This window comes from Gorilla gorilla, chromosome 17 (genome assembly GCF_029281585.2).
Source record: "Gorilla gorilla gorilla isolate KB3781 chromosome 17, NHGRI_mGorGor1-v2.1_pri, whole genome shotgun sequence".
NCBI lineage: Eukaryota > Metazoa > Chordata > Mammalia > Primates > Hominidae > Gorilla > Gorilla gorilla.
In genome coordinates this window covers 84,655,001-84,680,512 of record NC_073241.2, presented here as the reverse complement: position 1 = coordinate 84,680,512, position 25,512 = coordinate 84,655,001, and the positions used below count along the sequence as shown (strand labels likewise).

The window sequence follows — 25,512 nt, the reverse complement described above, 5'->3', positions numbered from 1 at the left end:
TTGATTTCAGTTCAGCTCATCCAAACAATTATTAAATGAATATATCAGAATAAGTCTTATCAGGAAAAAGAGTAAATTTTGTATGCTGATTATCATAGAGTTGGTGATGTTGAAGAAGCATCACAAAATTATTCATAAATATAGAAAAATATTGTGTAAATAAGATTGCCAATGGTGTATAGTCACTTTCAACTAGCAATAAGTCACTTAAAATTGTACTCAGTTGTTTATTGTTTGAATTTCTGTGTTGTATTGAAATTGACTAATATGCCCAAAGGATTTTATAAGCATATTTTAAGCTTGAAGTTAGGGGTGGATTTAATGTTGATGAAACTTTAGCTTTTAATAGGTTTTATGACAACTTCAAATGATATAGTCCTAACAGCTGTTTACATTTTAAACATGCCTGAACTTAATATGGACAATATTAAATGCATTTAGTGGACCTTTGAATGTTCTGAAACAATGGAATAACTGTCCTATAAAAGCCATAAAAAACTTAAAGCTATCCTACCCTCCTTATGCTTCGTATTCAAATTAACTTGTTTTATCCAATGCTAAGATTAGGCAGAAATCTAGACAATTTCTAAGGAGTGCATTGGTGTGGCATTGGATGGTATGTATATGCTTAATCACTGTCAACAACAATTTTCATAATTCGTTGTAAATTTTTAAGTATTTCCCTATAGCTAACTGGCCCCTTTAGAAAATTTTACTGGTACAGTGTTTTCTTTGCTGTTAAGACAATTTAGGTGTTGCTGCTATGTCGTGATACATTCAGAAATATAAAAATAATTTTCCTTTCTTTCCCAATAAACAAAACTTGGGAATTAGGAATTTAGTTTTATTCTATTTAATTTTCTGTTTTTAGTGGTCAGTTTAGGATTTACTCTTCTTAGAAGATTTATCTTGACTAAATGTTTTCATGGTCCTTATGAAACATTTTGATGAATAGCCTTTTTTCTGAAATATAAGGAGGAAGAAAATACAATTCAAAATGAAATTTTTATTGCAATTTTTTGAGCAAGAAGAACAAGTTTAGGTAATTTTATAATTTAATCATCCATTTACTCATTACCTAAAAAAACTCAGCTCTATTTTCATAGCAATTTAACTTAGTTTATGTAAGCTTTGTTGTAAATATCAATTGCTTATTACTTACAACAAGATCCACATGGCTTACCACCACACAAAATATTTATTTTAACTTGATTCCAAAAAAGGTCTGCAGTAGACACGGTCACACTTTTCTACTAGCAGATCTGTATTTCTATATTTTTAGACCTCTGCCATGCTTTTTTTAAAGCTCAAATAAAATTATGACTATTTGATAAGAGATACTTCTTAAATTTGTTTCAGTATGTATGAGTATTTGTATAACAGATACTAAAAGATTAGAGATAATAAAAGGTTTCCTTTGGAGTGATTATGACTACATAAGACACTTATATGTTTTCTTTGATACATATTTACCATGACAAATAGTAATAAATCTGTCACAATCTGTTGTGGCAACTCACTTTACCCCCCATTTTGAGGTGGGCCCTCTCTTTCCCTTATGATAAAAGGAAGAAAACTTAAACGGTGACACTGCATCATCAGGTATTATTTGTGACACGCCTGTGGTGCAGAGACTGGACTTCTGCCGCCATTAGGCTGGGTCTTCCTCCCAGGCAATCAGGAGAGAGAGGGGATTGCCTAGCCCTGTTTTGAAAACACTGCAGCATCTGTGTGAGAGAGAAAACATAGGCCTGGCCAGACATCATGCCATGGATCTGGCAGGATCCACGACTGTGTGTTTGTACTGTGTGCTGCACCTAGAGACCTCACGTCACTGTGGAAGTATGACACGATGGTGGGATAACAGAAGACCCACCAGGCAGGGTCTACAGGACAAGCACAGTGTGTCAGGGGGAAGCCTGTCCCTCTAGTGCACATAGACCAGTACTTGCTAAGGTGATTTTTTTTTTAAAGGAAAGCATGTGTGAAAGACAGCTATCTAATTGCCCACGAGAGCTCTGCTTATTACTGCAGTACATTTTTATCTTCTCGGTTCATATTTTAGTATGTTGCTCTTTTTAGTCACGTCCCAATTTCTCGTAGCCCTCGTTTTTTGCAAAGACCTTAGTAATAAAGCATTGTCTTTTGTTGATGTCAGAATTTATTTTGCATGTCTAAGCTCTTGAATCTACTTGAGAACATCTTGTTTTGCTAGATTTCTACATTTTGATTTTCCATTTCAAACCATATTTCATCTTAAGCTCAATATTTCGCAACTTTACTGCTCATTTCAACAAATTTGTTTTATATAACCTAATAATCATACACATTGAATCATGAATTCATACACAGAAAAATGTACAATAGTAAATTAAAGTTTTGGAAAAAAATGATTTATGATTCTTAACAGAAATTAACATGAAAGTACTAAAATCTAGAAAGTAGCAAAAAATTTTATATTGTGCTGTTTTAAGATACTTTCATCAAACACAGAAACAAAACAAAGGCGTTATCTTTTGGAAACTTTATTCTGCCCATCAACATGTAAACATGTAAAACTTTTATCGTAGAATTTGAAATATTTCAAAATTATATACATTTTATCAGAAACTGTTAACAGCTACAAACTTTCTACTTCAGACTTTGGTGGAATTTGTCTCCACTTGTAATCCGATTTGCATCTTTAATGATGGTCTCACCATGACCCCAGTTGGAATCTCTTGAACATCAGATTTTTCTGGAAATAGGATATTTTATCTTTAGAAATAGTTTATAACCTCTCGTCTCCAGTGATCTTTCCTAAAACTGTACTTCTCAGTAAAGTCTTTTTTCTACGTTAAAGTACAGAGGGGTTTTGTGTGTGTGTTTTGTTTTAAACTCAGGAGGACCTGGCAAACTTTAAGTGGTCAGAGATAATTTGGGACACATGGATCCTAAGATATACAATTTCTACTACTATAAAGATTCTAAAATAAGGTTTGGACACTTCAAGAATATTTGTGACATAAGTTAATCAATAGGTAGGTGTGAAAAATAAAAACAATGTGTATTAGATATTAGGTTCACCAGTTTTCATAAGGAAAGAATTCTTAAATAAAATGAAATATTTAAGTATGGATTAGAGTTTCCTTTACAGAAGCAATTATTAGGGGTATCAAGAAAAATGAGTAATACTAATGGCCTTAAATGTCCTATGTATTTTGTGTTATATAAAAACTTTCCTATTTGAAGATTTCAAACATGATGTTGAATCCATATCTTGAGCTATTTAGGGAAAACCCCTTTTTTCCCAGGTGCTTGAAGAAATCACAAACAATTTAAAAGAGATATTGGTAAATTGTTTTTTCCTTATTAGTGGGCTGGAAATTGTGTATGATTTAAAAAATCAGTACTCAACTCAGAAATATATAATTTCCTACATCACTTTTGAAATTGATCATAGGGAAATCAGAACGATGCTTTTTCATGTCAACAAATTTTAGCAAGTAATAATACAATTTTCTTTTAGATGAAAGTTTTATTGAAATATGATATCGATCACAAGTGAATGAAATATCAGCCATCTGGGCTCTATCCTTTTTAGGAAAGTCTGGAAGTAGCCGATTGTGTGATAAGATGTAAAAGGAGGAAACTCTTCAAGGTTCATCCTTGCAGAGATAGATACTTTGTGAAGAAGTATAATTGTTAAGTGTTTAAAATATTAGGATAGCTCTCAGTATTCACTTTTAAACTTAGTGTGCCCATTTTCTAATTAAAGATATTGGAATATGAGGTTTGGATATTAAAATTGTGCTTATTAATTAATGTTTAGGCAAGAAGGAGGTTAAGAGTGGCACAATTAAGTCATCTCAAATAGGACAAAACTATTCACACAATTTACACGGCATATATAACATGACAATGGGGAACAGTGAAAGCTGAGAAAATATTCATGACAGAGAAAGTATTTTTGTGTGTGTGCAGTTAATGCTGAATTTGCTAAACCAGACTTCTAGTTCAGCATGTGCGTTTTTTTTTTCGTGAAAACCAATCTTATCTTCTCTATTACACATTGAGACTATAGAGTTTATGATTTTTGTGAATTGCTGATATATGAAAAAATATAGGAGAATCTTTATATTTGTTTTGATTGGAGGCTTTTGTTCCATTAAAAATTTTTCAGAAAGCACACAAGAGGCTTGCACATACTCAACATATATACTATTAGGCATTCTAATATCCCAGAAGTTTGCTCAAGGATTTCTGAATTTTTGTTTGGAATTTTGGAATAATGAGCTCCTTCGTCCACTATCCTCCTCTTCTCTGCCTTGAAGCCCAATCCTGCACCCTTTAAGAAAGAAGGCTTCTGGTGTGCATATTTTAGATAGACAGAGAGAAGAAATATAAAGGAGAAGACAAGCATGAAGGTTAACTGTGGATGAAAGGTTTGTGTATTTTTGAGCTATTCCTGCTTTATCTTTACAAACAAAAAGGTTATATTCCCCAAACACTCAAACAAAACACCACCAGTTCATTCCTTCCACCAGAAAGAAGCCTTCCTGGCCAGCAGCACCCCATTTTTCTACTCAGTGATCTCTTCTAAGGAGTGGTGCCTGATGTATCTTCCTACTCTCCAATGTGTTTTTATTTTTAATCAAGTATTCAAAATACTATTTTGCATGCTAAGATTTATCAGGACTTTCATTAAGATGTTAGCACCTGGAATAATAGCATTTAGTGTAAAACTGGACTTGTTGAGAAAAGAGAAATACATTTCTGGGAACTGCTATTTTGAACTTTATCATTTTCACTGAAGAGTATATTTTGGTGTGAAGTTTTGGACTCGAGAGTGGTTTAAATTACTGAGAAGTGTAGGAAACCACTGCAGGGCTGCTTTACCCAGAGAGAATTATAACAGGGCTTGCATGTATTTTGAAAATAAAACCTTTTTCTATGGCATCCAGCTTAACTGTGAATTTATATTTATGAAATAATATAGATAAATGCCTTGATAATTTGGTTGAATACCATTTTTTAACTTTTAAAATTTAATTTATTGAAATAGTTTTATTTGCTAACATAGCAAAATGTTCTCCTTTTTTCCAGATCACTGACAATTTCTGCATTTTCTGTTTTCTTGGTTTTGAATAATTCTAAAGGTTTTCATTGAAAGTAATGAATCAGGAATTGGAGGGCTAAATAAGATTCTCTTAGAAGATGTGGCAGTAATCCTAAAAGAATAAGGAGTCTCTTCGAGAATTGGCAAAGTTGTATTTTCTTAAGGCAGAATCCATACTTGTCAGGCTGTTGACAGACACTTGCTTTCTCTTGGCTTTTGTTTGATTTTTTACATAAACTGCATTGGATTATTAAACTGAACATAAAATTGCACCTCAAAGCAATAGCACAGGATTTTCAGCCTTGATCAATTTTGACTATCCCAGGATGTGTGTGTGTACGCGTGTGTGTGTGCACCCATGTGTATGAGTGTGCTTCTTTTAAAGGAATAGGAGCTTTTATAAAACGTGGTGCAAAACTTATGGTTTTAAATACTTAATTATTTTATCTGGAAACAGCAGCATGTGAGTGATTCTTTTTTAAGTTGCAGCTGCTGCATAGGTGTAGAGCTATTTGAGGAGTTTGATGCTTTACTTGAGCATATACTCCCTCTTCAGAGAAGTTAAGGTAGTGCAGAAGTTTCTGCATTTTGTAAAATTTCAGGGTTGAAAATAAAGATGCTTTATGATTTGGTGAGATGGATAGATTTCACTTCTGAAAGAATGTACAAGTTGTATTTTGAAAGGAACATTTTAAGAATTCTACTTAAGTGGTTTAGTGACACCCACTCTTGTCTCTTGTCTGACTTTGTCATCTGAGGAATTAATCATAAATAAGCCACTAGGGATGAAACTTGATATATAAGTGCTTACTTCCAGAGTAATAAGAAGAGGAACTGTGTGTGTGTTAAATTTCACTAAATTTATTTTGATTATTCCGTAGAGCAGGAAATAGGAACATTTCGTAGTGAAGCTCTCTTCATAGCAAACTGTAAAGAAAATTTCTCAGTGTGTTGCCATATGTTGGCAGTGATTAAAGGGCATTTCCTTTGTGAAACATGGAGCTATATTAGAAAGACTTATATTTTCTCATAAAAATGACCTTTGCAAGTACATTTAATCATGAAAACTGGTGTCATTCGTCACATACACATACAAAAAGTGTCGCTGTTACCATTAGGGATTTTAGGAAAACGCTACTTTGGAACAATTATTTTGATGGCATCTGAGAAAGAATACCTAAGTGTCTACAGGAGCCTCCTCCCTCCATAGCCCATATCATTCTAAATATGCCTCCTGAATTATGCTTATAATAATATTGTAATGTCTTTCATTCTACCGATTGGCACAATATATCATTATATCATTAGCTGCTATGAGAAAGCAGTTTCAAGTAGGTGGCAGATTCTTAGCATTAATGTTTTCAAGTAACCCTGTTTGGAGAATTGGGTTGTTTCACAGGTGCTCAGGTACATTAACACAGTACAATAATATTTTCTGGCTTGCTTTTTATGAAACGAACTTGAAGTACAAAATAATTTAATAATAAATGAAGTATAAAAACGAGCTCTAGCTTAAGAAAGTTTAATAACTCAAGACGTTAAAGGATGAGAAAAAAATTGTCTAAGGAGGCAGCAGTGTTTAGCTCATTTTGCGTTACTACTAAAGCTGAAATTTATTAGGAGAATGTTTATGGCCTGCTTATTTAGACTTGTTGAGTTAGTTTAAATTTTTTAAACCATTTGGTCAAGTAGAAAAGCACAGTTCTGTATCTATTGTACTATTTGAAAGTATTGTTACATAAAATAAATTTGAAATTCTGCCATTTAATACTCAGGCATATGATTCAGGAGTGAAATTGCATTGCCAGAACCTTGGGGTCCCTCATGTAGTATCTTAATATGAATTTTATTTTTAGAGGTATATAAGACATTGGCACATATAATCTGTGGCATAATTGATAACAGCAAAGAAAATGGAATTAAAAATATTTATTATGAACAGATATAGTTGGGATTACAAAATTCAAACTGCAGTCAGTAATTATTTTACAAATAAATGCTATTTCATTTTCCCTTTAGTAAATATATCAGTAACTTCACCCAATATTGATGTAAGTGAAACCCGACAGTAGCAAGCTGGGAGTGCCCAGGTAGAAGGGGAAAAAAAGCATGTTCATTTATTCATTCATTCCTTTCTCCATTTATACTTATTCAAAGAGTATTTTTCATTGCGGCTAAAAACTAGACACACCATGTAACATGGAACATGTCTTTTTCTTCTATGTATTCTTATTTAAATCGTGGAGCTTTTCAACTGAGATTCTTCACGTTTAATGAAATTTGCAGTCTTGTGTCACTTGCATCACAATTTGTAGGAATAACCTTAGCATTTTAAAGAGTGTACCATGTAGCCTTTTGAGAAAGTCATGCATTTGAAAAATAAAATAACCCACAAAGTGTAACACATGGACTTTTGTCCCTTAAGCTGATTGCTCTTACTCGCTTGTCACCACCTTTACGAGAGTGAGGGATATGTTTTAGATACATTTTTTTTTGTCCTATAGAAACCAGACTCACTGCTTTACTTATGTGTATTACTCTGAAATATATTTCCAGTGAATGAATATAGTAGTAAAAGTGGTGTAGCAAGGTAGAAAAAACACTGCACTAGACATAAAAAGACCTTTCAAATATAATGTCTGACAACCTCTACTTACACACCCAGTGGCCTTGGTTAGGTCACAAACCTGCTTCTCTGTCTGCAAAGCAGGTATAAAATAGTGCCTGCATAATAAGGTGGTGTCAATATACTGATAACAAACATTTATCAAAGTACTTATTCCATGCTAGAGTACTTATTCCATGTACTTATTCCATGTTCTAAGTGGTACACTATTACATCATTTGCATCTATTAAATCATTTATTCCTATAAACATCCTATGAGATGGGTACTACTGTTTATTCAAGAGACTTAAAAATGAGACACAGAGGTGAAGAAACATGTTTGCGGTCACACATAGTAAGTGGCAGAGCTGGGAGTGAGACCTGGGCAGCCTGTCTCTAAAGTTTCTGTGTTCTTAACCATAATGCTGTCTATGCTGCCTAGCATTTCAGACACTCTGTAGACCAAAAAGGTCTCTACAGCAAGGTTGTCGTTAAGTTAGCAAGTATTTGACTATCTACAATAAATTAATATTCAGAAGTTTCATTTCACTGTAGAATGATCGTCAGTATCTCTGTATAGTCATGTCCTATAACTTTTGCCCAAGCAAATCAGTATGCCAGGCAGTCCAGGGGAGCATCTGTGTAAACAAAGACAGTATAATATAGTGGTTAGAGTATGAAATCTGATCAACTGGGTTTTTAGGGGGCTATGTCACTTCCTAGCTACACAGTTATTTGTAAAATAAGTACTCATTGGGGTTTGAATGCATTTATGTAATATCCTTGAATGTTACATACTATTGTTACACATAATAAAAAGCACTGTCATGCTATTATCAGTAACAAGGTAACTACCTTTCTTTTGGCATTTGAGAAACAAATCTAACATGGCAGCCTACTTAGGAGTAGTTAGCAGTAGAATAGAAACTAAGACCAGGGTCTCAGCTATGTTCAAAAGAATTTTACCTAACAGAGGTCACTTGCTTTTTCTGAAATTACGTAATATTGCTTTTTTTTTTTTTTTTGAGATGGGGTCTTGCTCTGTCACCTAGATTGGAGTACAGTGGTGCAATCATAGTTCACTGCAGCCTCAAACTCCCAGGCTCAAGCGGTCCTCCCACCTCAGGCTCCTGAGTAGCTGGGTACACAGGTTCACAACCACCACACCTGGCTAATTTTTTTTTTTTTTTTTGGTAGAGACAGGGTCTCCCTGTGTTTCCCAGGCTCTGCAAACCCATCTCTATCAAACCAAGACACGTAGTCAGCCCTTTTAATCATTAGACCTAGTGGTCTGCAAAGTTTGTGTTGGAAATGCTTTCTCTATCTTCTCTCTTTTGAACTGGTACATCGGCTATGATGCCCGGAGCTGCTTATAATGTGGTTCCCTTGGCCAATAATTTGTTTATGCCTAAATCAGCCTTGCCTCTAAGTGATAAGGAGATACGTGCTTTTTCTTTTGTTTTGTGTCAGTGGTATTTTCTAATAGCCGGGAACGGGTCTGCCCAAATGATGCACAGCCCCTTGGTGGGGCTGGCTATAGTTCCCCCTGCAAAACTGAAGGTTAGGCCTAAGGTATTAGCTTTGCCTGGCAAGATGAAGATGTGTGGACTAGGTAGACCTGTGTGGCAGTCTGTTTCTTTTATAAAGTAAACAGAGTTCAGTTTGTTTAGGACTGCTTAGGTAGATTTCTTACACTGAGCAGGAATATTTGTACAGATGTTTTAAGGTAAAGTCAAAGAATGGCTAGATTCTAGCCTTTGACGCATTATAATGTATCTTTTCTCAATGCCCCTGTTGAATTGACAAAAGAAAAGGTATTTTTGATCATCGGCTATGAGAAACTTAAAACACTTTTTTTTTATATATAAAGGCTGATTTAGTTAACTCTTCTTGCATTTAAAGAAAAAAACATCTGCTGAAAGTAGGGAGGGGAGGTGTGAGCGGAAGCGTGGTCTCCACATTCCACAATGAATGTCTTTTCCCAGCCAATTTTAATTTGCAGAAAAACCAGGCACTGAGTTAGATTCCTCGGGAAAAGTCCCTGTTGGCTGGTGAGCCCTGAACTTCTTCCGTGTACACCCTGAACAGGGACTGATGCTTCAGTTCACAGAGATAATTTTTCTCTGGAAAGTCGATAGATCCGATTTAGCCACCCCTCATTTGTAGTCATTGCCACCTTGTGGATTACAAAGGATATTGGTTTTCATCAAACTTCCATTTCGATTTGGCTTTTTATGGCAAGTACACGTTGGCAGTGGATTGCCGTGTTCCTCACCAAAAGGATCCTGGTTTGTTCAGCAACACCTCACTTCTCCACTCACAGTTCATTTATGATTCTGATGAGAGTGTTTTTTCAGGAAACACACATTTCACTTTTTGACCTAGGAGCATCTGTTAGAATTTTTTTTTAATACTACTTTGGCATTCTGAAAGTGTTAATGTCTTTCATATCTGTTTAATGCTATTTAGGGATATTTATGATCACCTCTTGGTTACTCAGGGTAAAGTGTGTCGCAATTTTTTTTAAACAGACAGGAAAGCATTCACATGAGGAAACAGATTGCTTTAAACATGTGCTTCCTGTGACAGTAAAAAGAACAAATTAGATTTAACACTGTGTAATGAATGCATAAATGTGTACATTTAAGCTTTTAAAAGCTTTATGTTCAGTTCTGGTCACAACAAAAATTGAGTCACCTGTAAAAATTAAAGATGCCCGGGGTACTCTCAGACTTTTGAAATGCCCAGCAATTGCAGTCCTCACCTGACGATGCCTCGTTGGAATTATAAAAAGCATGATCTATTAGTGCTGGAGAGAACTAGAACATTACAAGGCACATTCAGAGGTTAAACCAGGTTAGAGTCAGATTCCGTACATTTAGCAAATAAATCAGAATTTGTTGTGGGGGGGAGAATACTTCACTCTCATCTTCCTCCCTAAGAATCAATGAAAAAATCAATTTTCGGGAACCCCATATATTCCTCTGTCTTTCATGAAAGAAAAAGAAGGAAACCTGATGTTTACTTACTAGCATTTACTACAATTTAATTATATAAGAAAATGACTCTTTTTCTTATGTAATTCAGTTTGTATTTTGTATGCTGGCAGGGAGTGAATAGAATCTGAGTTAATATTTCCAGTTAGACTAGAGTGTGGAATTGGAGGGCCTGAATCCTCTCCCCGGAAGAAGAGGCACTCATGGCCATTTCTGTCTGAGCCTGCGGATAGTGCCTCTCCGTCCCCTGTGCTTTCAAAGCTAAGGATTTGTGGCACGCTTGCCGTCTCTCTGGCCAAGGAGGGCCAGGACAGAGTCCCTCGGGGGAGGGCACATAGTTTGAGGACATCTGACTCTCTTATATCACATACTGAGGTACTAATATCAAAACAGACTGCTTGTCGTCGCACGGTGGGGCAGTGCTTTTTTTGGCTGCCGTGGTCGAAATGAAATGGGCAAGCTGTAGTCCGCTTGGCATCAGAATGGGCTAAGGGAAGCAGGGAAATCAGAGTCAGACTGTGAATGCAAGTCACAGCCAATGGTTAACTTCCTTTTTGTGTGTCACTTGGCAGCAGCGAGACTGATGGTGATTTTTTTTTTTAACATGGGTGAGAGTTCAGTGCCCTAGGAAGAGCCGTAGATGCTGTTATTGTGCTTCCTCATACAGTTGACTTGTGTTGATTTCTTGAGGCCAGTACAGCTGTTCCAAGAGCCAGCTCCAGGAAGGAGCTTTGTGTGTATGTACATGGCCATCGGACGTCGGATGAAAAAGGTAAACAGATGAGAGGTGATCCATACAAAATCTCACTGCTGATCACTAGGCAGTCTTAGGGGAATCAGGTTCTGGCATAAGGCAATAATACCAAAGAATAATATATAGTGCACTTGAAGGGATACTCCCTTGTATACAGGCACCCAAAGATATTTTTAAATTATCACCACTCCACACCCCTCATCTCACATACAAGATTCAAATCAATTTTGGACTGTCTGGAAAATGTAGGACTAAAATAGCCAGATTGAATTCAGATAAAATTACCTTCTGCTTTTTTGGGAGGTTGTTGCTTTTTGGTTAGCCACATTATTTTCTTTGAAGATTCATTTGGAAGAGAGTTTGGTAGAATTTCTAGCCTCTCTCAAGATTTTCCTCCCATTTCTCTGTTTGCAAAGAGCTGTTCCCCAAAGGCAAAAAGAGCGAGTTGCCATCTTGAGCGAATGGTATGTTTAGTGAACACCAAATGGTCTCAGAGTTACCCTAAATTTTCATTATATCTGGTTGCTTTCAAATACTATTTATTCCCCTCAAAACTCCTAACCATTTATATAAGATATCAGTAAGATGACCAACTTCTGACAACCCAAAAGCAGGGAAGGAAGCTTAGAAATAGAATACCATTTGTCTGGTAATTAGAGTGTATCTCTTAAGAGTTCGAGAGAATTCTGATTAACCTTTCTGTTCCCACATTCTCACATAAAATTAGCACACCTTTTAAATTATTATCTAGTATTTAAACACATATTTTTGAGTCTTCTTAATGCAACAGGTTCTGGGGACACTAAAAGTGTGTTATAGTTTTCTAAAAAACTTCATTTTTCTTACATTTTAAATGTTCTGTTTGTGCAAAATTTCGAGAATCACCATAAGGGCTTCTTTGCATTTTTAATTTAGTAACTAACATATGAATAAATTTGCATATTAATTAGTTGCAGATTAAATCATGCATACATAATTGCCTCCTTACTGTGTTTAATGTTTGTCAAAATCTCCAGCCTGGTTTGATGGATGTCGTATGAAAGATTACAATTTGATGTACCCTTGGAAGTATTTACACCAATAATGCAAGATTCTTAATAGCAGAATTTTCTAGTTATATACAGTTACTAATAAACATGTAAGATAGGTACATGTCCCTTTGACTAAAATTTTTTTCTTTGCACCAAATCATTTACTATTCATAATCATTAATGCATCTCCTAATTATACAGCATATGTCTGTTAACCCTTTCATTGCTGGCCTTCAAATGGTAGCTTCTTTCTTTTTCTTGCCCCCTAAAGAAAGCAAAATTGTTTGATAATATTCTGAAATTACTCGATTGCCTTTTATTTCTTTCTCTCCTAGTATATGGACAAACCTCATTTGCCATTTATTTTAACATACAATAGATAATTATATGATCATTTTGTATTTTCTAGTTAAAAGATCATAAAATGACCCACGTGCACATGGTTAGTAGCTGATGGGCTTTAGCCTTTCTTTTACCAATGCTGAAAAAAATTAAAATATTTCAGATACTTCATATAAGTAGTAAAAAAAATGTATACACAGACATACTCTCTCTATTTAGGAGGGTAATTGTAGAGTAAGTAAAAGTATTTAAATTGTATTTAATTTCATTTTGAATATTGAAATGCATTTAATGTATCATGATCAAACATAGGATGGAAATGTGATTTTTTTATTAGAATTGAGATCTCTGAAGTAGAAACTGACAAGAGAATAGATGCTCTTGATTTGACATAATTTTAAAGTGCCAATAAATGTTTTCTCAAATTTCTTCAGGTATTTAATTTTGTAAGTTTTATCTTACTCATATAAAAAGTAGACCAACTGGCTTTTTTTTTTCCTTTTTACTATTTTGATGTCTAAGCTGCTTATCACACTGTATTACCCTGCATTAATGAGTATTCCTACTGTGCAAAATTCTATCAAAAATGATGGTGTGAATGTCATTTTTAATTGGAAGTTTATACAGTCAAATTTATAGTACACAACAAAAAATATGTATGTAGTTCTGCTCCAAGCCTTTTTTTAGGCTTTTGATCTTTTTAGTTTAAGTATACATTTTTATTAATCTAAGTGTCATTTGAAAATCTACACAAATATGACTACATTTTTTATTAATACCAGTGTATTATGGAAGAGAGGGAAACTAAGGCGTAGAGTAATTATAATGTCTGTAAACTGTAAGAAGAACAAATACAAGAATGACCAAGAATAGATTTTCAGGGGTCTTTTTTAGACATGAAAACTTGCTGACCGGTTCTGTATGTTTCACAGAAGTCAGAATGTATGATTTCTGTCTTTATTTTTGAATGCCTGCATTTATATGCCTAGTAAAAAGACAAAGGTTAAAATGAGTTGAAAGCATAAACAGCTGATTTCCCTTCTTTGATTCTTTCATAGGAGAAATAATGTCTCCTGGTCATCTACCTCAGGAGCATTTATTTGCTTATCACAGGACACAATGAACTATTTATTGATTTAACACAACATTCTTTTACAACATGCAATATTACATTAAATTATTTAGCAATGTGAAAAATGAAATGAAAGCTGCAAAACTTATAAAAGGAAGCAAACAGTCAGACCTGAAACATATTTATCCACAGCCATTGTGCCTAGGTAATTCAGGGCATATGGTATGTAAATGATATTTGGAGATCCTTGCCAAATCTACACACGACGGGATAAATTAAGGACAGGTTTCCCTGGGTGTGAGTCCCATGATTGTGGCCGGCACACTTCCTGCTTGAATGTGTGTGTTCTGTTCTTGTCTTTCAGCAAGAGCGTCACAGAGCATTCAGTGGCCAAATCTGGTCCTCAGCTGACTTCTAAGACATTATTTGCAATTCCCAAGAATTGATTTTATGATTAAATTTAAAACATAGTACCAGTTTGCCAAACTTTCTCTTTGCTCTCACATTTGAAAAGTAAGATCTGAATAATTTGTCAGGATATCTTTAGATATTAAGCCATTTAAGTGGGTATCTTTGACATTAGAAATTGAGTGCCTCTGAGCTTCTTAGTCACGGAAGAAAGGTGTTCCTGAGCAGTGACTTTTCTCTAAGCTAGGATTAAGATGTTTCCTAGAACAGACTATGAATTATTTTGAATGATTGATAATTTTGGTTCCAGGTTGGCCCAGTAATAATTTATTAATTCAACTTGACAACCCAAATTACTGGTATCACTTATTTTATTTTTGAATTATTATTTTGAAGCATATACTCTCATTTCTAGAAAGGTGAAGGCACTGACTCCTATTTAGAATAAATTTTAAGTAGGTAAGAGGTTATGCTGTTTTCTTTTTTTTTGAAAGGAATGTCTTTTCTAAGCTGGGGGTCTTAGCTCAGAGTTTTTAATGCTTTAAGGTTCATTTTTATCTTGGAATTACGCAATTGGAGATTTTGATTAGAAACTATGGCAGAATTTTTTCTCCTATAATTTATTGGACTATACCTAAAGAGTGCATTTACTGTGAACACTTAATTATAAATACAAGACTTATATGTTATTTATAAAAGTTATTTCGGGGTATTTTAAGACATGTAGAGTATGGCTTAGGATGTTTTATTATTTTTACTGTTAAGAATAATGCTTTTACTAAATAAAACTGTGTTTCTTTTATAAAAGATAATGCTCTAATATTATGGTTTTATTTGAATTAGCAGTTTAGTCTGTGTCCCCACATTCCATTTCATTTATGGAATGCAAATAACACCAGTTACTGCATAGAAAATGAAATTAGGCTGAGTCCTTGTTCATTGCTGTGTAAATTGGGTAAAAATCAGAGAAAAAAAATACCTTTGAGATCAATGTAAATCAATACTACTTGACACAGATCCAGCTAAAAATTCATGAAAGGGGTCATAGTTCTGGAGTTTATATAATTATCATGTAGCCTATAGTTTGTGAACTCAGGGCGAAGTTCTGAACTGGTTGTTCTGGGACCATTCCTTGGTTCATTGAAACTACTTTGCACAGCTGTGCTTCAAACTCAACAACAGAGAGCAAAAACAACATTCACTATAAAATAAACCTCGTCCTGCCTTTCAACTTCACTGTGAACTTGCAGTCTTGAAAACAACAAAAGGGATAATCGCAATTGAGATTACAGAATCCAGATTAGATGTAATACACAATAGGGTGGTGTGGCCCAATTTTACTTACTTGGGGCAAGTGGAAGTGCTGTGAATGCCAACATGTTAAGCATCATAGCCACTTATTAAGATGTTAGCTTTAAATGTCAGTCATTGGACCCCATTTGAAATGAAGCACCTGCATTTTATTCAAAGAAATTAAGATATGTTGGGGAATGCAGAGGTGAGTTGAGGGTTTTTTTTTTGTTTTTCTGTTTTGTTTTGTTTTGTTTTTTTTCTGGTGGGAGAAAGTGCCATAGACAATAGAGATAAAATATCTCAAGTATTAAAAGTCTATTTTTATACACTGTATGATTCAAAATGACTGAGCAGTTTTGAAATTTTGTAGAAAGAAAGGAATATAAGGAGAATAAGAAATGATATTTGCATCTTTACAGACAAGTCTGTATAGCACATTTAAGATTCTGGCAATTTCCTTACAAGTATCTGAAAATTAGGAATTATGAAGGAAACCCAGACAGATACTTAACTATAGCATTGCTACCAGGTGTCTCTTTGATATCAATGAGTTAGGAAACCTTAAGAAAAAAAGGTTAAAACATCCAGAATGATAACTTATTTTAGAATATGCTTTCAGACAAAATATTTCTTTGTTAAGAATGTTGAAAGGTTTTATTTAATTGTTCACATATATTTAGTAAATTTTTTGGTAGACTTGACCGATTAGGCTTGTTTCGTAAAAGATATGGGCTTCTGCGTATTTAGATCTTAAGTTTATTTCAAATTGGCCTTTATAAAACTTTAGTGCCTTTCTCTTAGAATTCTAGTCAACAAAATTATATTCATCAAGTATATACATCACAGAAGTAACTGGTGATACAGAGTATAATTCCTACCAATTGTCAAATGGAGTCTATATCTCCTCAAAGGGAAAGAAACACTGACGTGAGTCAGAAGTTCTCACTCACTTGGCACTGAATCAGCTTAAAGTTCGAGGTTGAAAAATTCACAAATATTTATAGCACACCTACTAAGTGCCACGCCTCCTGGAAGGTGGACAGCAATGGCCAATGTTTCTGCCATTGGGAAGATTTGCACCGAAGTGTGTATGGCCACATGTAGTTGTACAAATCAGAGTTCATTTTGTAATGCTTTATAAGGGTCTGGTACCACTGATTCTCCTTGCAGACTAATAAACACAGAGCTTATATGACTCTTAAAAATACAGTGATAGCAAGTGCATCCTAAATTATGTAATCATGTGGTCCATGATAACAGTGTAATATATGATATACAGATGGAATCAGCCACCTGGCTTACTGTAATTGTTGTTGAGGTCCTTTGTTATGAACATATATTTCTGTTAACAATGCAACAAAATAATTTTTTAAGCTGTTTTTTTTTTTCTGTACTGCCTCAAATCTAGATAAACAGAATGTGTTGGAAAGGACAACAAATAAAAAGTTAAATATGTGGAAATGACATGGAAAGCACCTGTTTCTTCCCTTTGTTTTCTTCTACGTCATCAGGAAATAATATTTAACCATAGAATATGGTGTACCTCTAAGAAAATGTTTATAATTGAATGTTCAAAGTAGAATATAGATTAAATAAGTAAAGGTGACTTGCCAAAAAAAAATTAAAGAACATGTGAAACAAACAGAAGTCTGCATCACACATAATAAGTGGCATAACAGTATCACCTCTCAAAAGTGACAATAGATGTGTCCATCTTTATGCCTTTAGCATGTTGTTGGCATTATTAGTTATTGTATTGAGAGAGTAGCCACGCTATACAAGAGAAAGGAAGGTAAATTAGATCCCTCACGCCCCCTTCTTCTGTGAATTGTATGTTTTTGAATACACTCTCTGCCAGGACAGCAAATAAAATTTGGTTCATCCCTGATCCTCAGCAGATTATAATCTAGGTAAAGGACAGACCAGGTTCATGAAATCAAAAATAATAATTAGAACATTTGGAAACTAGGGGAACAGCTCCTCATATTGTGTGCATGTTTTATCAGTCTAAAGTAGATATAGCTCTATTGAAAATTGTTGGCTAGTAATATGCTCATTTTCCCATTTTATGAAGACTTATTCTCAAATGGAAGTTACAGCTGGCTATCATGTGTTTTTCCGACAAACTCTCTTCTCTGTGGACATGATGATTTCTGTTGTTGTGGAAAGGAAGGAAATAAATCTCTTTTTGTTCCTCATTCACTCAGTGAGCAAAGTGTGATTGAGCTCCTATTGTGTGCAGATTATATTGTTGGAGCACAGGACAAAGAAAGCTAAATTATCATCTTTGTTTAGAAATTTAAGATATTTGGGAGCAGCAAGGTAGATGCCTAGTTTATTTAGCAAGGCACTGAACTTTGCTGGAGAATCCTATATTCTAGAATATAGTCCTTATCTGGAAGTGACTACAGAACCTGATTCTGGATCACAGAGAGCTGCAGATCTGGCGTGATTAAGACAGTGGCCACAGATACTCCACTGAGCTTCTGTCTTGCAGCTTCTGTCTGTCTCTTCCCTGAAAATCACAGGGACCACAGATACACCACTGAGCTTCTGTCTAGCAGCTTCTGTCTGTCTCTTCCCTGAAAATCTCAGGGACCGTGTGGAGTTTTGCTTGGTCAACTGGAGAAACAACTTTTGATTGTTTTTATGTTTTTCAGAGATTTATTTGCCAGAGATATTACATTATAATAAAAACATAAACACAGAAGTTAGGGATTGGAACAAAGGTTATATGGTCACAATTTAACACATAGTTATTTGAAAATTATTGGTTTATAAGGAAACAGATTTAGACAAAGCTAGAACTTATGCAGGTAAGTTACAAAGTTAGAACTTACTCAGGCAGTTGCTCACGTCTGTAATTCTAGCACTTTGGGAGGCTGGGGCGGGCAGATCACGAGGTCAGGAGTTCAAGACCATCCTGGCCAACATGGTGAAACCCTGTCTCTACTAAAAATACAAAAATTAGCCAGGCGTGGTAGTGGCGCATGCTGGTAATCCCAGCTACTCAGGAGGCTGAGGCAAGAGAATTGCTTGAACCCGGGAGGCAGAGGTGGCAGTGAGCCAAGATCACACCACTGCACTCCAGCCTGGTGACAGAGCAAGACTCCGTCTCAAAAAAAAAAGAAAATGTAATGGACACAATACATTTAGATTTTTAATAAAGTAGACATATGTTTATTGCAGAACATATGAGCAGTTGATTAGTTAAAGGTATCCAACATGCCAGGCGCGGTGGCTAACACTTGTAATCCCAGCACTTTGGGAGGCCGAGGCAGGCGGATCACGAGGTCAAGAGATCGAGACCATCCTGGCCAACATAGCGAAACCCCATCTCTACTAAAAATACAAAAACTATCTGGGCATGGTGGCACACACCTGTACTCCTAGCTACTCAGGAGCTGAGGCAAGAGAATTGCTTGAACCCGGGAGGTAGAGGTTGCAGTGAGCCGAGATTGTGCCACTGCACTCCAGCCTGGCAACAGAGTGAGACTACATCTCAAAAAAAAAAAAAAAAAAAAAAAAAAAATCCAACATTGCTGGCAAGTTTGAAGGTCACAGCCCATGTACAAAATTGGTATATCTTGAGGAACTCTTGTCTTTATCATATGTTCTGTACCATTTCCTTGCACACAACGCAGTTACTATATGATGGTACTAAGTAGATACAGGTCCAGACCCCATAAAGAACGTGGCATTCAGTTCCTGAACAGATGTTAGAGAACACGCCCCACTCGGCAGTAAGGGATATCTTCAACTAGAGGGAAGGGTGAGAGTTGACCTGTTTGTCCTTTTGACTCATATTTAGAAATGCTAAAGTTGTTTTATGTTCAGAATGCATTTGATAATCATGCGTGAAGAGGTCAAAGTGCTGACATTGTTGAAAACAAATACCCCTGTCAAACAAATAGAGACAATTTTCATGTCTTTAGTTGGTAAGCACCATAATTTGGCCTTTGGCACTGCTGTCAGTAAAGCTAGTTGATGACTTTTACATCAATTTTTGGCCCAACCATAAATGAAGGAAATAAGACCAATACTGCCACAGTACTTTTTCTCACTCATCACCCATACCTGATTCAGCTGGGTTAATGTTAAAAGCCAAAATTTATCAATATCAGTTTTTTTCCCAAATCATTCTTATTTTAGTACTGTTTATGCTCAATAAAAGCTTATGAATTTCTTTCACTGTTATTTAATGAAAACCCAGAATTTTTTAAAATTGCACGTTATCTCTTTAAGAAAAGTCTTTTAGATTACTTGTGGGATTTACTCTAAGTTCTTGTGTTTTAATAGAAGATGATGCAAAACTTGTCTCACCTGTTCCTTCCTGGGTGTGTCTGTGTTTATGTGTGGGGTGGGTATATAAGTGCTTTCGATTAACAGAATGAAGAGAGTGCTTATTTTGAAAACTCAGTAGTTAAAATTCAAGTTTATTTTGAGTTAAAGAACACCATATTTAGATTAGGAATGGACCAATGACCTGCTTAAGCTTTAGGCTATCAATTGGCCTTGAGGGAACTTAGATCTGCTAAACACGAACTTGAAAAGGCACTTCAGTGATGGATGTACGTTGGATGCTCTCACTGTATGGTCATTCACTTGCATTTTAAAATTTATGTTTTGTTTTTCCTTTATACCTACTCTTTTCATTCCGTTTGTCAGAGGTGGCCATTAAACTATATGACAATTGTTTGTTCTCTGCCTAGCAAGTTGTCCTATTGCTCCATGATGTGAAACAACAAAGGTAATCAACAGTTAGAAACCTCAGGAAATTGCTAGAATCTTCACCCCCAAAGAGGGTTAATAAACCCTAGATAATTAGTTCATTTAGAATGAAAACCATTTTCATTGTGATAATCACATTTCCCCTCTGATTATCGAGCAGTGCATTGGGAAGCCTGATATTTATTCACAAATTTTTTAAAATTGAGAACATCCTGTGCTGAGATTCCAGTCAGCTTCATCCATCCATTTTTTGTTAAAAGTTTCTCAACTATCATCCTTCATCCAGACAAATAAACATAACCAGGATTTCCCCTCTAACTTTTTGGGAATTCATTTACACGTGTACCATTTTGACGGAAAAAAACAATTGTCCTCGAATTTCATTTGACTCAGGTGATTGTGGTAAGCTCGCTAACCAGCTTCATCTAGGAAGTGCAGCAATCTGAGTCAACTTCCTCCATCTCTGTTTTTACATTGTCCAGTGTGATGCTTCCTCATTGTACCAAAATAGAAATGGTTTGTTTTTGTATCAAACTTGGAGACTGGCTATGGATTAACTGGGTTAGGATAAGGGTTTGTTATTTTTTTTTTTTTAAAGAACATTCCACTTATCCCAAGGGAAAAAGATTGACGGCCTGGGGAAAAATAAGAGGCATAATGAAGTCTTTTCTCCTTAAATAAAAATCACATCTAGTCTTCACATGTGTCAATTGCACTATCTTTGCCTAATTTCATTTAATATTTGAGAGATTTAGTAGTAAATTTATGACTTTTGCAGTTACTTTGCAAAAAATTGAGGAAGAAGTGAATTTCACTTTGAGTCAAATGTGTAGGTTCCAGTGTAATTAAACCTAAAAATCTATATATTCTGGTCTTGCTACTGGGTATTACACTTTGCCATATCACATAATGCTATTAGCTACATTTTACCTTGTTTGCAGGGTTATGCCATTTTGTATCTCTGGTTTGTTGAATTTCGTAGAAGATGTTATGTTCATGTAGATAATGGCATACTCATTGAATTCTTTACCTCAGACATGAAAATATGTGGAAAAGTGGGGAAATGAATCTAATCAGATTTCACTGTATACTGAAATTTGAGAATCTGGTTTTTGCATCTATTTTGCATGCTGCTCTGTCTCCAAACCATATATGTCTGTGTGAGTTTTTATAATGCCACATAAAGCAAAATGAGAAGTCTCTTCTTTCTTCTAAAGGGAAATAGTGCCACAGAAAGGTAGAAGTCAAATATTTACTTATGGATCAAAAATCTAGTTAAAAAATAACCCATTGCTTACCTTAGTAATCAATGTGAATTACTTTATAATCAATATGAATACAAGCTATCTGACCAGTCACTCAGAAAATAAATATTTGATCATGTGATAAACCATTTGAATGTCTACATATGAACCCAGGCCATACAAAAATAACCAATTTAAGATAACATAGGAAGTCACTAATAAAGACACAAATAAAATTAGATTTCACAGTTTATGCTGATGTTTTGATACTTTTCTGTGATAAAAGCATCTTCCAAACTAAATGTGTCCATATTTGAACCATGTAAATAGTTAAAAGTATTTTACCTGAGAATATCTAAATGATGCCAAGAAAATAAGTTCATGCCACTAAAAAGATTGAGATGATTTGTGCTTTATCTGACTTCTTGGTGTAATATGGATTTACTTCAGATAAGTATATTTTCTACTTATCCGATAAGTATGTTTATCTGAGATAAATATTTTCTCCAGATACGTGTGTATATTGAAAAAAAATTTAAAATAATTAGGATCCCAATTGAAAAAGTAAAAATCTTAATTGCTTAATAAGAAAACAGTTATTTCATAGTCTTAAGATTTCAATACAAAGAAATATGGGAATATACATGTAAGAGGTTTGTTGGTGTTCATTATTAAACTGCAAGGCTGTCTCAAGTTACTGTCATCAGAATAAATTCTGTGTGTGTGTGTGTGTGTGTCTGTCTGTCTGTCTGTCTGCGTCCTCCTGTTAATAATTAGATCTTTTATGAAGTTGTACTCATACCTATTAGGGATTTTTGTCATTGCAGTTTAAGTTGAATATGAAACATGGATCCTTTGTTGGGTCTAAGCTATCACCATTTATTACAATTTTTTATAACATTCCGTATATATGCATCTACTAACTAAACATCAGCCTTAATTTAGCTTATGAATTAAATTTTTTGTTAAGAGTGACTCCTACTGGAGAGCAAAAAATACCAATTAGTTTAGCTTCTAAATAAACTATACTCCTTTTTTCAATGGACAAGGGTAACTTCCTATTCCTTGGCTTGGCAACATTTACTATTCCTCTAAGTTTAAAGATGAGAACATAGATTTGAGTACTAACACATCAGCAGAAATTATATTTTTAAGTACATACATAATTCTCAGGCCAGTCGTGTTTGGTGCTCCAAAAAGATTTGTGATTGAATATCTTTGGTGCATTGGGAAGAGTTTAGCGTGGTGCTGTATTTTTATAATTCTTTTTTCCATTTTAGGAGACTTCACCTAAGTCTATTTTAGGTGGAGATTTTTTTTTTTTTTTTTTTTGCTGCTGCTCTTTAAGGCACTCTTGCATAGAGGAAACAGCAGAGGAGACACAAGGAAATGCACTCTCCTTTATAACATGCTGCTGATTCTCTGAACTAGGTGTCCTCTCATTTAAGCCTCAAAAGAAGCTGTGTATTAACTAGATGAAGGAACTAACACTCAAACCTGTGATACAGCTTGGCCAGAGTCACACTGCTGGGGAGCAGCAAGGTTACTCATCAAGATGTGTCTGACCCTCAAGTTTAAGTGCTCTGATTTAATAACTTTGCTCACACCCTGATTCCAGTGTCTTAGTAGCTTTTGATCTATAAAATGTCATCTAAGGATTTTTGAGCCTTAATTCTTTGTCTTTAAAGTGGGAATGATAATACCTGCCACAGAGTACTAGTTATGAAGATTAAATAAGTGAAGGCAATTATTATATGTTCTTTAAATTGTGTATCACTGTACTGTGCATGTATTAAGTGTTGTTTTATTAGCAAATATCTTTTTGATGGTAGATGCTTACCTGAGGTGGTTATTTAATTTATAGGCTGGCTTGTTCACACTATGTTATGTAATCATTGTATATTAATGAATATCACTATTTTCCTTAGGGTGTGATGTTTAGCTAATTCAGCCATGCTAGGCAAAAGAGGTCAGCATTGTAGAAATAAGCAATGTCTTATACTGAAAAAAAAAAAGACAACAACAACAAAAAACAACTTTCCGTGTTCAGTGACTTAAACAGAAACATGGAGTTGTTCAAATTCTACCAAGTTATATTCAGGAGGAGAAAAATGGGAATTCCTTCCATATGACCATTCTTCATTCATTCATTTATTCAGCTTCTATTTGTTGAGTTGCCTGCCTTACACTGCAATATGCAGGGCAGTTTGTGTGTGTGTAGGTGTTCATTAGGTTTATTTGCACTTTGCAGTAACCATGTAATATTATCATTATTCAGAAATAAAGGTAGAATCTACTCTAATGAGCTCTGTGGTCGAGTGGATAGTTCAGCTCTTTACCCTGTAATAGTTTGTTATCTAATTGTTTAATGTATGTGCGATTGCCTTCACAATTAAAGCATTATTCTTTAGTCATATTTTCTCTCTTTTCTCAATTTTCTCAGGAAGAAAATTGACATGTCTGTGAACCCTGTGCATGTCCCCAAATGGAGCTTAACCCAAAGTTGGGAATCACTAAATAATTGTTCATGAAATGGTTGAATATAGCTCTTCATTCAAGTGATGTAGATTCTGAATATTTACTTATTCTTTAATGCACTTATTCATTCATTCGGCAAGTTTTTATTGAACATCTACCTTGTAGGTAATACTATGCCAATGCATTGGGGGTTTTACGTCAAATATTTCCCAGTTTCTTATAACAAATGTAGGTGTGTGTTGTCAATTCTGCTTCACCTCAAATATATCTGTCAAAGACTTTTTGGAAAATTACAAAAGAACTGTAAACTTTAGATTCTAGAAGAAAATAAGAATCGTGTGGGTTTCATTTAAGTGGTCAACACTTCTAGACAGTTTGCTGGTAAGAATTTTTTTCCCCAAAAGTGGCAGAAAAAAACAACTGGGTTCATTGCCTACCCCCAGTGTCCTCAATAGTGCTTTGTCTAAGCACCAGAGAGGGATGGTGGCTTTCTGTGTAGTGTGGCTAACCATCATTCCCCATCATTTCAGCGATAACAAGGCTGGGCATAGGGGGCGGGGGTGGTACGAAGTAGGTAACCAAGTTACCTACTGCTGGTTAGGTAACTTGTCCAGTTATACTGCTGTGAAAACTGTGTCTGTGAAACAAGCAGTAGACTAGTTCAGGGTCCTGTAAAAATTGGCTGCTTGAGATTAAGACTTCTTTAAAATTATTCTGGAACACATGGATTTATGCATATAGCTTCAGTTGTTCTTATACTTCTGTTCTAACTCCCCACGCATCACACTAAAAATTTATCATGGATGATATTTCTGTCACAAAGAAAACTTCAAAGGCTGAGATCGCAGAAATGTCTCAGTTGACAAGCCACTGACTTGAGTTCTGTGATTGAAATGTACTCCAAGGTCAGCAAAGCAAAACCAAACATCACTGGATGATAATACGTTCAGTGTCTCACTGGCTATAATTCATAAATCACCTTTCAAAGCAGTATATCTTTATTAATCATTGTAAATTTGTGCTTTTGAAATCTTAGACTCGTTTCCATTAGGCAATGAAGCCCAGAAGCTTAATGTTCTAGTCTCATTTTAATTTTTTCAGTCTTATGTGCTGAATTGTCAGGGTTTAAAAATCGATTTCACCTCATCAGATTAAAAATATTTATTTATGCACATGTTAACAATATATTAAAAGAAATGAGAGCTTCAATTTTAAAAATAGGAATTGTAGCTCATTAAGCCATGACAATTTGGTTTATATTTACATAATTAATAGGAAGGCATTTATATGTTTGCAAAATAGGTAAGAAAAGGTATTTAACGTAGATGAAGCAGAATGATTGTTTATCAAAAGAGTTTAGAGATCTTTCTAGCAGTCTACCCATGGAAAGTTAGGATCTAGAAAAGCCTTCTAAATAAGGGAAGAAACAACAAAGAAACAACAACCAGGAAACTCCCCA

General features: G+C 34.9%; 1 protein-coding gene across 42 annotated transcripts in view; it reads left to right on the top strand.

The window, feature by feature from the left end:
- TCF4 (transcription factor 4) overlaps positions 1 to 25,512 on the top strand; it is a 367,386-nt gene that overhangs the window by 241,103 nt on the left and 100,771 nt on the right. For 4 of the 42 annotated variants that reach the window (XM_055368191.2, XM_055368190.2, XM_019013948.4 and 1 more), the window contains exon 1: positions 22,893 to 25,512. This exon is cut by the window's right edge and continues 2,116 nt beyond it. The exons of the other annotated variants lie outside the window; for them this stretch is intronic. The gene's annotated coding sequence lies outside the window, so the exon portion shown is untranslated. Of the gene's footprint in view, positions 1 to 22,892 lie in introns of those variants that run through there. 42 annotated transcript variants of the gene reach the window in all.